This window comes from Mus musculus, chromosome 5 (genome assembly GCF_000001635.26).
Source record: "Mus musculus strain C57BL/6J chromosome 5, GRCm38.p6 C57BL/6J".
Taxonomy (NCBI): domain Eukaryota; kingdom Metazoa; phylum Chordata; class Mammalia; order Rodentia; family Muridae; genus Mus; species Mus musculus.
This window is the reverse complement of record NC_000071.6, coordinates 98,074,766-98,088,089: the sequence shown is the minus strand read 5'-3', so window position 1 is coordinate 98,088,089 and position 13,324 is coordinate 98,074,766. Positions and strand designations below refer to the sequence as shown.

Below are 13,324 nucleotides of genomic sequence, written 5' to 3'. Positions count from 1 at the left end.
CAGCTGCAGCATCTTGCATTTCCTCCAGCAATGGAGTACAGGTCCCACTCAAACAAAGTACACACGGAGAATAATTAAGTTTTAGGACAGCCAGGGCTACACAGAGAAACCCTGTCTGGAAAAACCAAAAACCAACCAACCAACCAACCAACCAACCAAACAAAAAGTTTTAGTAGAACAAGGTTAAACAAAGTCAACCCTATTGTTTTTTCTCACTTTGCTCATATTTTGTGGATAAATTTGCCTTTATAATCTACGAAACACAAGCAAAAGATTTATTGTAAATTTTTTTTGTTTGGTTTAGTCAAGAATCAATAAAATACTTGGTCTTAATCTCAGGGTTCATAGGAACCTGTTTCCTCCAGAAGACTGCTCCATGACTTAAGAGAGAGGATGCCTTGGGATGCTAGATACATCCAGGACTAATAAGCTTTTAAGAAAATTGTAGAAGCTTAAAACAGATTTGTATTATTTTGAGAAACTAATATACATACAGATTTTATGTATAAAATTTCTGGATATGGGGTGAATGTGTAAAAATGCCTGCTACAAGGGAACAGACACCTGATTTTGGAGAAAAAAAAATCAATGCCTTGCTGTTATGTTAACACTGCAGCCAATGAGTATTCTTGCTAAGTAATATTTGAGGAAACATATTACCCAGAGGAAGTGGATAACGCTGTAAGCTTGATTCCATATCATGGCTCCACTAAACATGATGACATTTGGATAGTCCTAGAAGGTGGAGACGGTGAGGATTTGAAAGGCAGAGCAGAGTGTTCCAGGCATGGCAATCCTGACACAGAAATGAGAGAGGAAAAGCAGCCGTGGAGGCCAAAGAACTGTTTTCATGAAATGAAACTACATTTTGAAGAACAGTGGAATGCAAGATTGGAAGGCATGTAGAGACTATAGTCAAGAGACTTCTGAACACTGACCCTAAAACGTAAAATGTAAGTTCTAGACAATTCATAGCCACTGAGGATTTGGGGGGAGGAGATAGGATGGATGTGTGTGAAAGCGCTAACACTTAGAATGATGTTAACGATGGCTGAGAGAATAGAGAACTCAAACAGTCCATCCCCCATTTCCCTAGTCATGTCTGAACTAAAGCACTGACGAGTGCTTCTAACTCAGAGAAACAAATGTAATTCATTTTTGGAGTAAGAGTCACAGCATCAAGGATTCAATGATCTCTACGGTGTTTATGTACAACTTAGAGGGGAGTGAGAGGAAGCAAACACCAGATCAAAACTAAAAATCTAAGAGTCAAGAAAACCACAGTAACTTTCTCGCCACCATTCTTGGTCAATTAACATAAGTGAAAGGATTAGAGACTGTAAACTTATTTTTGAACATATAAGAAAACTTTGTAAGGAAAATATATCTGAAATTTAAAAGTCGACAGAGGCAGTTAGGACAGGTCAGGGAGTGTCTGGAGAAAGTAAAAGAACTAGAAAACAACGTAGAGAAGAGAAAGCTTCAGATTAAAATACAGGCGACAAAGCACAGAGAATAGAGACACGCTAAAAGCACATAGGAGACATGGAGGAAAGGCTGGGGTAGGTGTTATCAGAGACTAGTGAAGAAGAAAAGTGAGAGAGAATTGGACAAGGTGAATAGAAGTGAGGGGGGAAGACCACAGAGCCACTCCAGACTGATGGAGGAGGACAAAGGCCCACCTGGGATTTGATACTGATGGGTGGTGCCATGCTCTATGGAGAAATTAATTTATCTCTAAAGATGAGTATATACAAGATTTATTAGGTTCTACAATGAAGAAAATTCTAAAATGCATTCTTTTGGCTGGAGGCATATGGAATTAGATATAACTTTAGATCAGCAAGAAAAAGCTTATGTGTGTGTATGTGTGTGTGTATCTGTGTGTATGTGTCTATGTATCTGTGTGTGTGTCTCTCTCTGTGTGTACGTGTCTATGTATCTCTCTGTGTGACTCTGTGTGTGTGTCTATGTATCTATGTGTGTCTGGGTCTCTGTGTGTGTATCTGTGTGTCCATCTGTCAGTATAAATAAATACTGAGTATAAACCAAGATCTTCTCGTGTTGATTCCCTCACAGTCCTCTGTCATTCTATTTTCTTCTTCAGAAACTTCTACAAAGCCTTGGGAACCTGCTTGTGAGTCTGGTAAGTGTGGAGACATTACCATGAGCATCCACAATCAGTGCATCTGGAGGATAGGTAAATCTTCTGTGCCTCATGGTCGTTCAGGACGTGGTGATGTTTTCTCTCCACTGATGTGAGATTCTGGAGGAGTCAAGCTCCTATCATCTACAATAGCCATCTAGATTAGGACACTTTATGTTGTCTTTCTATCTCACACTCATTCCTGCTTCCAAAGGTCACCTTCCACATAAACAACCTGCACTGAAGGCCTTACTGATCTTACAATATGCTTTCAGGTTAAGGCAGTTAGTTACCTTCTGTATGAGTGAGAAGGCATGGCTAAATCAATGTAACTAATGGGGGCTAACTGCTGGGCCATCAGGCCTGTATTGGAGATGCTACTGGAAATGAAGCAACAAAGAACACAAAGAATCTCTCCTCGTACAACCTGGGTACCACACAGGTCACAATCAAGTCCCAGAGGCTTTCTGGAGTACCATGTGGTGAAGCATATTAGGCATGATGGGGGAGAAGATTACAGAGAAAGATCTGGAGCACAGGTTGCTCCCTGAGGCAGAGGGACCAGAGTTGGTTGCTGATACAAAGAACAGCAGGAAGCCAGGAAGAAAGAGACATAGTTCCAATTTGTGAAGAGTTGAAGACTGAATTATTCAGTGTTTTTTAAAAAATAAAACAAACAAAGCCACTGTAATGGTAACGAGAGGGCAACTTAGACTTTTCTGATCTGATCATTATGCTCTGCTTTCATTCACATACTAAATCGTCTTCCTGTACCCCATGCATTTCAATTAGAAAACAGTAAGCCTTGGTGCAGGGCATCCAAATTCAAGCGTTCTTTTATTATTAATTTTTAAACAAAGGTCAAGCCCAGTTAATGACTATCTACTTTCCAGGATTGGTGCTTCCTGCTTGTATTCCTTACACTCAGAGGACTGAGGTAGACAACTCATACCAGGCCAGGCTGGGCTATGTAGTGAGACCCTGCCTCAGACTACCCCCAAATAAATAAACAGTAAATGTTTATTAAGTGATGTATATGTTGGAGTTTACGTCTTGATTGTTCTCTTTTCTTGGATCATGTGATTTAATCATTTGTACTCATCTCTATAGTTCTAAATAAGGATTATAAGAATACTGGTCTCACAGGATTACCATGCAGGAAAAATAAAGGATTCTAAGTGAAATAAGCATTTTAAATTGTGGGGTCAATGCGAACATCAGTTATGGCTCTGGAATATAGCAGTGTACATCTACAAGAGTCCTCATCAGCAAAGCGCCCTTCAGGGTGCAAAGAACACATGGGATGTTTAAGCTGATCTTGAATTGTCCATATTCTGTTCTTTCTCCCACCACAAGCTATATAATTGAGGTCTAAGCACCCATACAATGAATCAGTTTGTTACATTAACATATTTTATGGGTTACATCAGTTTTGTGTGTGTGTGTGTGTGTGTGTACATGAGTGCACATGAGTGTACATAAGTATGCGCACATGCAAGCAAGTGTCTGTGTATATAAAGGCCACTGGTCACATCAGGTGTCTTCCTTTCTCACTCTCCAGCTTATTTTTTGGAGGTAGGGCTCCTCATTAAACCTAAGGCTAACTGATTCAGCTAGGCTGGCAGGCCAGCAAGGCCCAGGGACCCTCTGGTCTCCAGCACTGGAATTTCAGAAGGCACACAACTGCATCTGGCTTTGACATGGCTGTCTGGGATTGAACTCAGGCCTTTATGCATGCTTGTGTGGTGGTGGTGGTGGTGGTGGTGGTGGTGGTGGTGGTGGTGAGGCTTTTCCTATTCAAGCCATCTCCCCAGTCATACACATTAGTTTTTCTACAGCAGCTGAGTCACATAAACAGTGCTGAGATTCCGTTGCAAATGACATTGTAAATGTCAGCATGTGTAAGACAAAAAAAAAAAAAAAAAGTGGCCCTTTCAGGAATTAGCATTTAACTGTATTTGAAGTTGTGGAAAGCCATGGGGAGTCTGTGATCAGCTGATGTTAGGTACTGTGGCTATATCACTATGCACAATTTTCTCTTTTCTTTTTTTTTCCCCCTTCTGGGCTCACTTGAGAATAGCAAATTAAAAAGTGGCAAGAGCATCCATGCGAGCCATTGTCCTGGGCAACTCCTCAGCAAGCAAATGAGTGTTTCATGGACCTAACGTGACAATAAACGGCACGTCCCAAACAGGTTGTGTGTGTGCTTTAGCAAAACAAAATTAAGAGTCATTCTAGGGAAGGACACTGCCACAGCTTTGGCATAATTAGGAATCATCATAATCAAATACAGGAAATTGGCACATCTGCTTTTCAGGCTGTTGATCCAACTGTGAGGCTGCCTGTGCGCACTGGCAGGAACAGCTCTGATGCAGCTCGGTGTGCTCTGCAAAGCTGTCTTTGCATAAATATTTACATAATTGTCTTCAAACACCACTCTAAGCAGTTGTTTTTTATCACATTTCCCTCCCCTGGGTTGTTCTTTCTTCCCATCGCTCCCGGTGAAGGAGTGGTTATGTGTGAGGCTCAGGATTCCTCCCTTGTAAAGAGAAATCCAGAGGAAAGAAGACCTTCAACCTGCGAGTGTTGTGGCCCCCACAGGGCCCCCAATGGAGGAACCACAGGGCCCCCAATGGAGGAACTAGAGAAAGCACCCAAGGAACTAAAGGGAACTGCAACCCTATAGGTGGAACAACAATATGAACTAACCAGTACCCCAGAGCTCTTGTCTCTAGCTGCATATGTATCAAAAGATGGCCTAGGTGGCCATCACTGCAAAGAGAGGCCCATTGGACTTGCAAACTTTATATGCCCCAGTACAGGGGAATGCCAGGGCCAAAAAGGGGGAGTGGGTGGGTAGGGGAGTGGGGGGGGGTATGGGGGACTTTTGGTATAGCATTGGAAATGTAAATGAGCTAAATACCTAATAAAAAATGGAAAAAAAAATAAGAAAGAGCAAGGAGAGGAGCAGAACCTTCGCAGGAAGCTGTTGGTATTGTTTTTATTCTAGAAATGCAGCCCAGCTAAGGAGAAGGCAAGGTGGAGAGACGGAAGATGGAGAGGGAGTGTGCCCGCGGTCTGGTAGCAATGAAGGGGAAATCAAGGCAGATGAAGTGGAGTTTTGAAGAAATGGTTCCCACTCCAACCATTGCCCTCACAGCATGGAGGCCCCTTTTCCCTTCAGTCAGACAAATTGGGCTTGTTTTCTGTTTGCTAAATGACTCAAAGCACAGTTTTCAGGTCTAATTTAAGTTGCTGGGACAATAAAATATTCTTGTATGATACATATTTTCCACCTGAAAAATCAAGTTAAGCAAAAAAAAAATCTTGTATCTTTTCTATTCTCCAAGCTTGTTTTGTTTATGAGCATGTCCGGGTACCCTGAGTTTGATATTATAACTTTGGTAAATACAGCTGAATCACAGGAGATACAGCGCTTGATTGAAGTAGAAATTTCTGGTTTCTTTATCAACTCAGTTGTGTCATGTGATGTTTTTCTGGAAGCTGTCTGGTGAGAGGGCATGTGATGTTTGGCTGAAAACAGATACTTGAGATGGCAGGTGATGCTTAGAAAGAATATAAATGGAACCTCACAAACAGTGAGAGGATGCTCTTGCACCAGGCAATACTTTGCTGGTTTCACTGGTCTTTGCTGGTCTTCGCTGGTCTTTGCTGGTCTTCACTGGTCTTTGCTGGTCTTCACTGGTCTTCACTGGTTTTCTTTGGTCTTTACTTCAAGAGAAACGAGCCAAAGAACTTCTAATGGCATTCTGGCTGATTCTGGCCACTTCCAATCATGCTTTCACTACTAATTCATGTTTGATGTTTACTATTGAACTGGACTGCTGGTATCTTGACAATGAAGAGTGGAATTGCCCCAACAAACTAAACAGATCCACAATTCCCCTTTGCTATTAACTTTCTTTCTCCCCTACCTCTTGTAGGTGGGCTAAGAGGGAGGTTGAGCCATTTAAGAAGCCCAAATAAAATAGGTTTTGAAAACTCTAAGCCTATACTTGATGGTATTCTAAATGTTTATAAGGGGGATCTTCAGTGTGGAAGGTGTGCATTTTTTACTTATTAACTCTGTTATTGGTGTCATCTTATGTAATATACTTTTGGGATTTGTGCTTTTAAGGGTGACAGTAGATATATTGTTATAGGCAAATAATCCATAGATTTATACAGGGAAAGACGTCCATTTATACTTTGAGATGCTTTGTAAGAAGGTCTTCAATATAAAAAGAGAAAAAAATCTATGTAGCTATTAAAGACAATAGAAACTTGATTTCTCCAGGACTTGACCTATCCCTCCTCCAAACTTCATTAACCTACAAACAAGGAGGTATTGATAGATGTTAGTTATATGTGGTTAGCTTTATGTATACACAGAGCTAGATTCGGGTGCTGTCGGTGTAAAGTGATTCCAGAAAACATTTAGTGAGCTTTATATAGCATGACTTCAAAGTACACATTTTCTGTTAGTGTAGGCACAGTGAATCAGAAGACTCCAGATGACTCAGAAGGCCAGCTTTTCCTCTTCTTTCCACAGAGCACCCACAGAGCATCAGTATTTGCTCTCAAGTTGTTTCCTGTGGGCCTCAAGAGGCTGTAGTAACTCTAAAATTTATCACATGCAAGATAAAGGCTGAGAACCAGGCAGTTTATTGGCTCCTCTGTCGAGGACTCAATTCTGCACTCTCTTTCCTTACTAACGTCTTACCCCATCGCTAAACTTCAACTTTTAGAGTTATCTAATTATGTCAATCTGGAAATAATGTTATCTATTTATTTATTTAATTTATTTTATTTGTTGAGTTTTTATTTATTTGGCTAATGGGAAGATATGGGAACTCAAAATGATGAAATGAATCATTGGTTTGGGAACAAAGTCATGTGCTCTGTATTGGATTCATAGCCATCCCATTCGGAAGACTCACTCTGTCTTTTGTAGCTTGAGAATTTGTATGTATTTTTTTGTGTGTGTGTGTAATGAACATATGCATCTGCATTACATTTTTTAAAAAATGTCTTTGCATAGGTGGTGTTTTTGTATGTGTATGTGTGTGTTCTGGTCTCCTGTCCATGTTTCTCTAAGGTAAGTAGTTATCTTTCTAGGAAAATATACCCAGATGTTAGAATGCTTAAAGCTATTTCTTTCCTTGTAGGTCTTATAACTGAGTTTCTCTCATGTTTCCTATCTTTGTGTGTGTGTGTGTGTGTGTGTGTGTGTGTGTGTGTGCATGTGAATTTGCTTGTATTTAGCTAGGACAGTTTATTTAATAACACATGTATTATCATTTGTTCTGTCTACCAATTACTGACATCTATAGCTTTATTTAAAGTTCTTCTTGAGATAACTCACACCTCTGAGAATCCACGTTATTGTTTGGAAGGTCTCTTCCTTGGAGGTAAGCTGAATGTCCAGAAGCCCAGACTCTCATCTGAAGTGTGAAGAAATTGGACTACAGAAAGGTTTAGTTGGCATTTATTGAACAATTATTGTGGGACAGGAAGTGGTGAGGGTACTGGTGAGGAAAAGAAACAGATTCTCAGTTTCAAAATATGGTTTTGGAAGAAGAGTGAATTCTTAAGTGATTCCAGTAAGTTTTAGAAAGTCTCTACTAGAAAATGCAGAGAACACGGTGCCATAAGATGTTATAGTGGGCTGCACAGGGAGTGTTTGTCTTCCTCCAAAGGAAGTGGAGGGAGATTTCATATAGTCCATTATGCTAAGGATGAACACAGAGGAGTAGCCGTGAAGAAATTTCTTCCCCCTCCTCTAGCCATATAGAAGCTTAGCACCCCATTCCTAAAGTCCTCCACACTTCTGCAGCTCAGTAGAATTGTGGCATACCTGAGGACTGGAAAAACTGCAAAGGCCTCAGTGTACACAATGAACTGCCTTCATTCAGATCCAGCAGCTGCACACAGCCTTGCTTGACATGTGCCTGGAGCAATCGCACTGCATAGACAGCAACTTGAAACACCAGCATCATCTGTACCCTGGATCCAGCTGGCTTCCTGATGTATGGGCAGACTTTGAAGGAGGCGATCAAGTCTGGAGTGATGTGGTTAGTCAGAACTCTCCTGGAACTCTTGCATATCATATGGCCTGTTGCTAAAGTTCTGTATTTTAAGGGACCTGAGAAGATCCAACTGTGCTTGTCAAGGGCAGCAGTACTGTAAAGAGGAGCTGGATAGGGGAGCCATTCTGAAGATCATTGTGGATGACAAGGCTTTTTCCAAAGTGATGGGAGAGGGCTTAGTTCACTTCAGATGAAGGATCAAGATCTTGACTTCCTGGTGACAGGTGAGGAAAATAGTGACTCATTGGGCAATAAAAAGGATATGGACCTTCCAGGGGCCTCTGTGGATCGTGCCAGAAAGTGTCACCCAGGATCTGAAGTTAGGAGTTAACAAGCTATAGACACCGTGTGTGCCTGTTTCATCTGCAAGTCAGCTGCTGTTCTTAGAGTTAAGAAGGTCCTGGGAGGGAGATGGAAGAAAGTCAAGACTGTTAGCAAAATCTAGACTACACGGGTGGTTGTAGGTTTGATCAGATCCTAGAGGGCAGTCATTGGATCATGGTGTCTGTGTGACCTAAGCATTGAGAGTCTTTCAGCAGAGAAGGCCTTCCCTGCTCAGAGGATGGTGATCAGGTGATGCTTCCAAGCTGGGACTCCTTTTATCTGCTCAACACAGATGCTGCAGAATGTGATCAAGAAACCCCGTCCCACTTGGGCTGAAGGAGAGTGATACAACCAACATAATTGTAGGTGAAGTTCACTGCATCAAGTTGGAGAAGCAGCCAACATGGACTACCCTCTGGAGGCTGCTCCAGTGTAGGACCTGGTTCCTGATGAGACACAGGCTGGCATGTACCACTTGCGACTCATGAGGAACTCTGCCAAATGATGCCTATTCCCAGTGACCCCAAAGAAGCCATGAATGTGGGCTCCATGGAGGCCTCCTTCAAGCACTGCAATGAAGTCCTTATCATCCTCATCAAGTTTGGTAGGAGTGCTCCCCAGGTGTCTACATACCACCTACATGTTTCCATCATTGATGTGACCCTTAATCCCTTGGGCACAGACAGCTTTCCACATCCATTACTACTATGGTACCTTCTCTGTGCTACGTAGGTCCTACTCAAGGCTTGGGTGGAGGATTTGGACCTCAGATGAACTTGGCCATGAATATTGGCAAGTCACAAGGCTTTCATAAGGAGATCTGGTCATTGCACTGGCCAGCTGGTATCCAGACTGTCCTTCATCAGCACCAAGAGGATAGGTAGTACTGCAGTGTTCTTGGAGACTTTCTTCTAGCCCATGTCTCATCCCCCTTCTCCAATTCATCAATAGGTCAGAGAAATTCCAGGCTAGTGCTCACTCTATGCTGTGTAGCACTGGTGAGCTGGAGCGTCAGGAAGATTAATGCCTCCATGAAAAACAGTGCACAGCCCAGCCAAAACAGGGATGAAATAGGAGCACAGGCCTGGAGGCCCTTGAATTTTATCACAAGAGACAACAGGAGCTCATTTCCCATCGAAGATGTTGCTCAGAGGACTCACCTGAAGTCAGATGACAGCCAGGGAGAGTTGGAGCTTAGAGAGTTTTCCTGGAGTTCCAATGTTGATGGCCCTGGCCCTGGCCCACACTTGCTTCTCCAGCTTCCTGGCCTCTCCCCCTCTCCCTCTGCAAGATGCTCTTCTGTTTCTGCACTCCAATCAGCAGTCATTACAGGCTCTACCCTCCACTTCCAGGTTCCATACTACCGAAGCCATTTCCAGGCTTGTTGCCATAGAGACCACCTGTATGTAAATAAACAACAGCTGAAGAAGAAAAAAAAGGGTGAAGAGGCACTCAGGCCAGATGCTCATAATGCTACAAAAATCTTACTGGGCCATTTGAACTGCAACCAAGACAAGGGGATTATTTCTCTTTCAAAAAATGTGGAGGTGTGGGGTTGATTTTCACAATCATGATCACCATTATCTCCTCCTCCTCTTCTTCCTCTTTATCTTCATTGTTTTCTTTTTTCTTCCAGAGGAATTCTGATAATTACACTCCATAGCTGAAATAGTAGAAGCTCCAGGCTGGAAAACCTGCAAGTCCGTGTACCAAACAGTTCCACCACCAAGTTCTTACAAGGGCTTCCTGGCTGAGTCTGCATGAACTGCAGTTTCTGCCTCCTGGCTTGTTGGTGGCTCAGATGTCTTTGGTCCTAGTTTCACAAGAGCATACACAAAGACATATTCCCATTATGTCTTGAGACAAAATCATAGAGAGGAGTAAGGGTGAACATAAGTGGAATAGGTTTTGCGCATATCTGGCTTTGTTCTGTTTCAAACCCTCTGGTTAGTGACTTCACCTTTGGGCTAATGATGACTATGTTTTAAATACATAAAGATGGATACATTCACGTTTTGCTTACTTCTGAATACACTGCAATATTGATTATATGTCTATACTCATATTTTAATTTAACAGAGGGTCACCAAATTTCCCTTTTTCCTAGTAATACTTATTCTCTGGTATTCTCTTCTACACCACAGAACTTAATCCATATTTATGTCAATTTAGCTGGCTAATATAATAGTAGCTGGGTTCAGAGCCCAGCATAATTTTTATTTAATCATGGACTTTGGATTTGCAAGTTATTTGACCACGGGGGACGGCACAGTACCACTTTCTATTGTCATCTTGCTTTCTTTGGAAAGCAGAGATGAGATTGTTGTGAGGATTTAGAGAGACAGAGCTCAGAAAGTGGTCGCTTTACGCCAGTTATTATCATTGCCGCGCCTTGTAAACAGTTAAATTTTCTCAGGAAAAACAATGGTCATAACATTCCCCAGAGACACTGCTTGCAGAAGTACCTGTCAAAGCAAATGAAAACATTTACTTTTGAAACTATTTGTAGAATAGTAGCAACCGGTCTGTATTTGATGTTCCCACTGATGCTACTGGAAAACAGCTCTAGGTCTCAGGTCCTGGCTGCCAGATGAATGATGCAAAGAGCCAACTTGATATCAGGGGCCCCTCATGATTCCTGGGAGTGTCCGGAATTCGAGGAAGGCATGATATGTGTCACTGCTGTGAGTCTCTCTTCCTGCCAAGAATGATGTTATCTGGATTGCTTGGCACAGTCTGGCTATCCCACCCACTGACAGCAGGAGAACTATGAAATTGTCTGACAGAAGCAAGCAGCCTGGGCCAGGTGCAAAGCTCCCTGGGGCTTATGGGTGAAGGTACAGAAAGCATGCAGGCAGGCAAACAACCAAGCAGTTTGCACAGGGATGAGATACAATTCAAGTTTCAACATCAGAATCCAGTTAGCAAAGCTTACATGAGTTATTAAGGAAAGTTCTTTGGGACTTTCAACTGCTATCACTCTTCCTTCTGCACTCCCCCTACCCCCGCCCTGCCTTTCCCCTCTCATAGACTGAGGCTGCCTGGTATATCCCATGAAAGCAGATGATGCTGAAGACCAGCCTAAGCCTGTATCTCCCCACTCCTCACGGCCCTCTAGCTGTAGATACATAATTGGGGAAAGAGAAGCGGGACCTGAAGTTTGACTGAAATTGTTTTTATCACACAGACTCTCAACTCTACCAGAAATCTAGCACTCGGGGTCAAATGTATAATAGTAAAACTTTAGCATCTTTATTGTTTGGTGAGATTGAAATGTGAAGCATACACACGTGTATTCTTTCTCCTTGACTTGAAGTTCCAGATTCTATAAATGAATGTGTCTTTCTATACTTTGTATGCTGAAATCCCCATCTCCAAAGAGGTCTTTTTGGGGTCATTTATGTTACAAGGAGGAGCCATTGAAGGAGACTTCTGTCTTTTAGGAAAAGCCTCTTAGGTTACAGAGAGGAGGGAGTGAGGAGGCTGCGCCTGGCTGCCGCCCTCACAGCCATTGCAATACACTGAGCTCCATAGAGACAGCATCAGGGCAAGCGAGAGCCAGACAGGCACTGTGTGACTTAGTGCCTCATGGAGGAAAATCAGCTAAATACAGGCAAAGGAGATTCTAAGAAGCTGAGAGGCACAATGTCCTCATATGCATTCTTTGGGCAAACCTGCCAGGAGGAACACAAGAAGAAGCACCCGGATGCTTCTGTCAACTTCTCAGAGTTCTCCAAGAAGTTCTCAGAGAGGCGGAAGACCATGTCTGCCAAAGAAAAGGGAAAATTTGAAGACATGGCAAAGGCTGGCAAGATTCATTATGAAAGGGAAATGAAAACCTACATTCTCCCTCAAAGGGGAGACCAAAAAGAAGTTCAAGGACCCCAATGCACCCAAGAGTCCTCCTTCGGCCTTCTTCTTGTTCTGTTCTGAGTACCTCCCCAAAATCAAAGGCGAGCATCCTGGCTTATCCATTGGTGATGTTGCAAAGAAACTAGGAGAGATATGGAACAACACTGCAGCAGATGACAAGCAGCCCCGTGAGAAGAAGGCTGCCAAGCTGAAGGAGAAATACGAGAAGGATATTGCTGCCTACAGAGCTAAAGGAAAACCTGATGCAGCGAAAAAGGGGGTGGTCAAGGCTGAAAAGAGCAAGAAAAAGAAGGAAGAGGAAGATGAGGAGGATGAAGAGGATGAGGAAGAGGAAGATGAAGGTGATGATGATGAATAAGCTGGTTCTAGGGCAGTTTTTATTTTTTTATTTTTTGTCTATAAAGCTTTTAAACCCCTGTACACAATTCATTCCTTTTAAAGAAAAAAAAATTGAAATGTAAGGCTGTGTAAGATCTGTTTGTAAACTGTCTTTTTTTTTTTTTTTTTGGTATAGTTAACAGTTAGTATGCTACTGAATGTATCTTTAGATAGCCTTGTCCTGGTGTTATTTTCAATAGCTACTAACCTTGCCTGATATAGTTTGGGGGTTGTAAATTGGCATGGAAATTTAAAGCAGGTTCTTGTTGGTGCACAGCACAAATTAGTTATATATGGGGAAAGTAGGTTTTTGTTTGTTTGTTTGTTTTTCTTTTCTTTTGGTTTTATTTTGGGTTTTATTATTTTCATTTTCAGTTGTCTCTGATGCAGCTTATACAAAGATAACTGTTGTTCTGTGTATTGATTATCACTCTGTAATTGCAAGAAAAAAATGCAGCTGTTTTGTTGACATTCTGCATGCTTCTAAGCAAATACATTTTTTTTTTAATGGAAA

At 42.1% G+C, this 13,324-nt stretch overlaps 2 pseudogenes; both read left to right on the top strand.

Moving 5' to 3' along the window:
* Gm8044 (predicted gene 8044) lies at positions 8,038-9,411 on the top strand (annotated as a pseudogene).
* On the top strand, positions 12,148-12,790 carry Gm8041 (annotated as a pseudogene).
* The last annotated feature ends 534 nt before the right edge of the window (positions 12,791-13,324 follow it).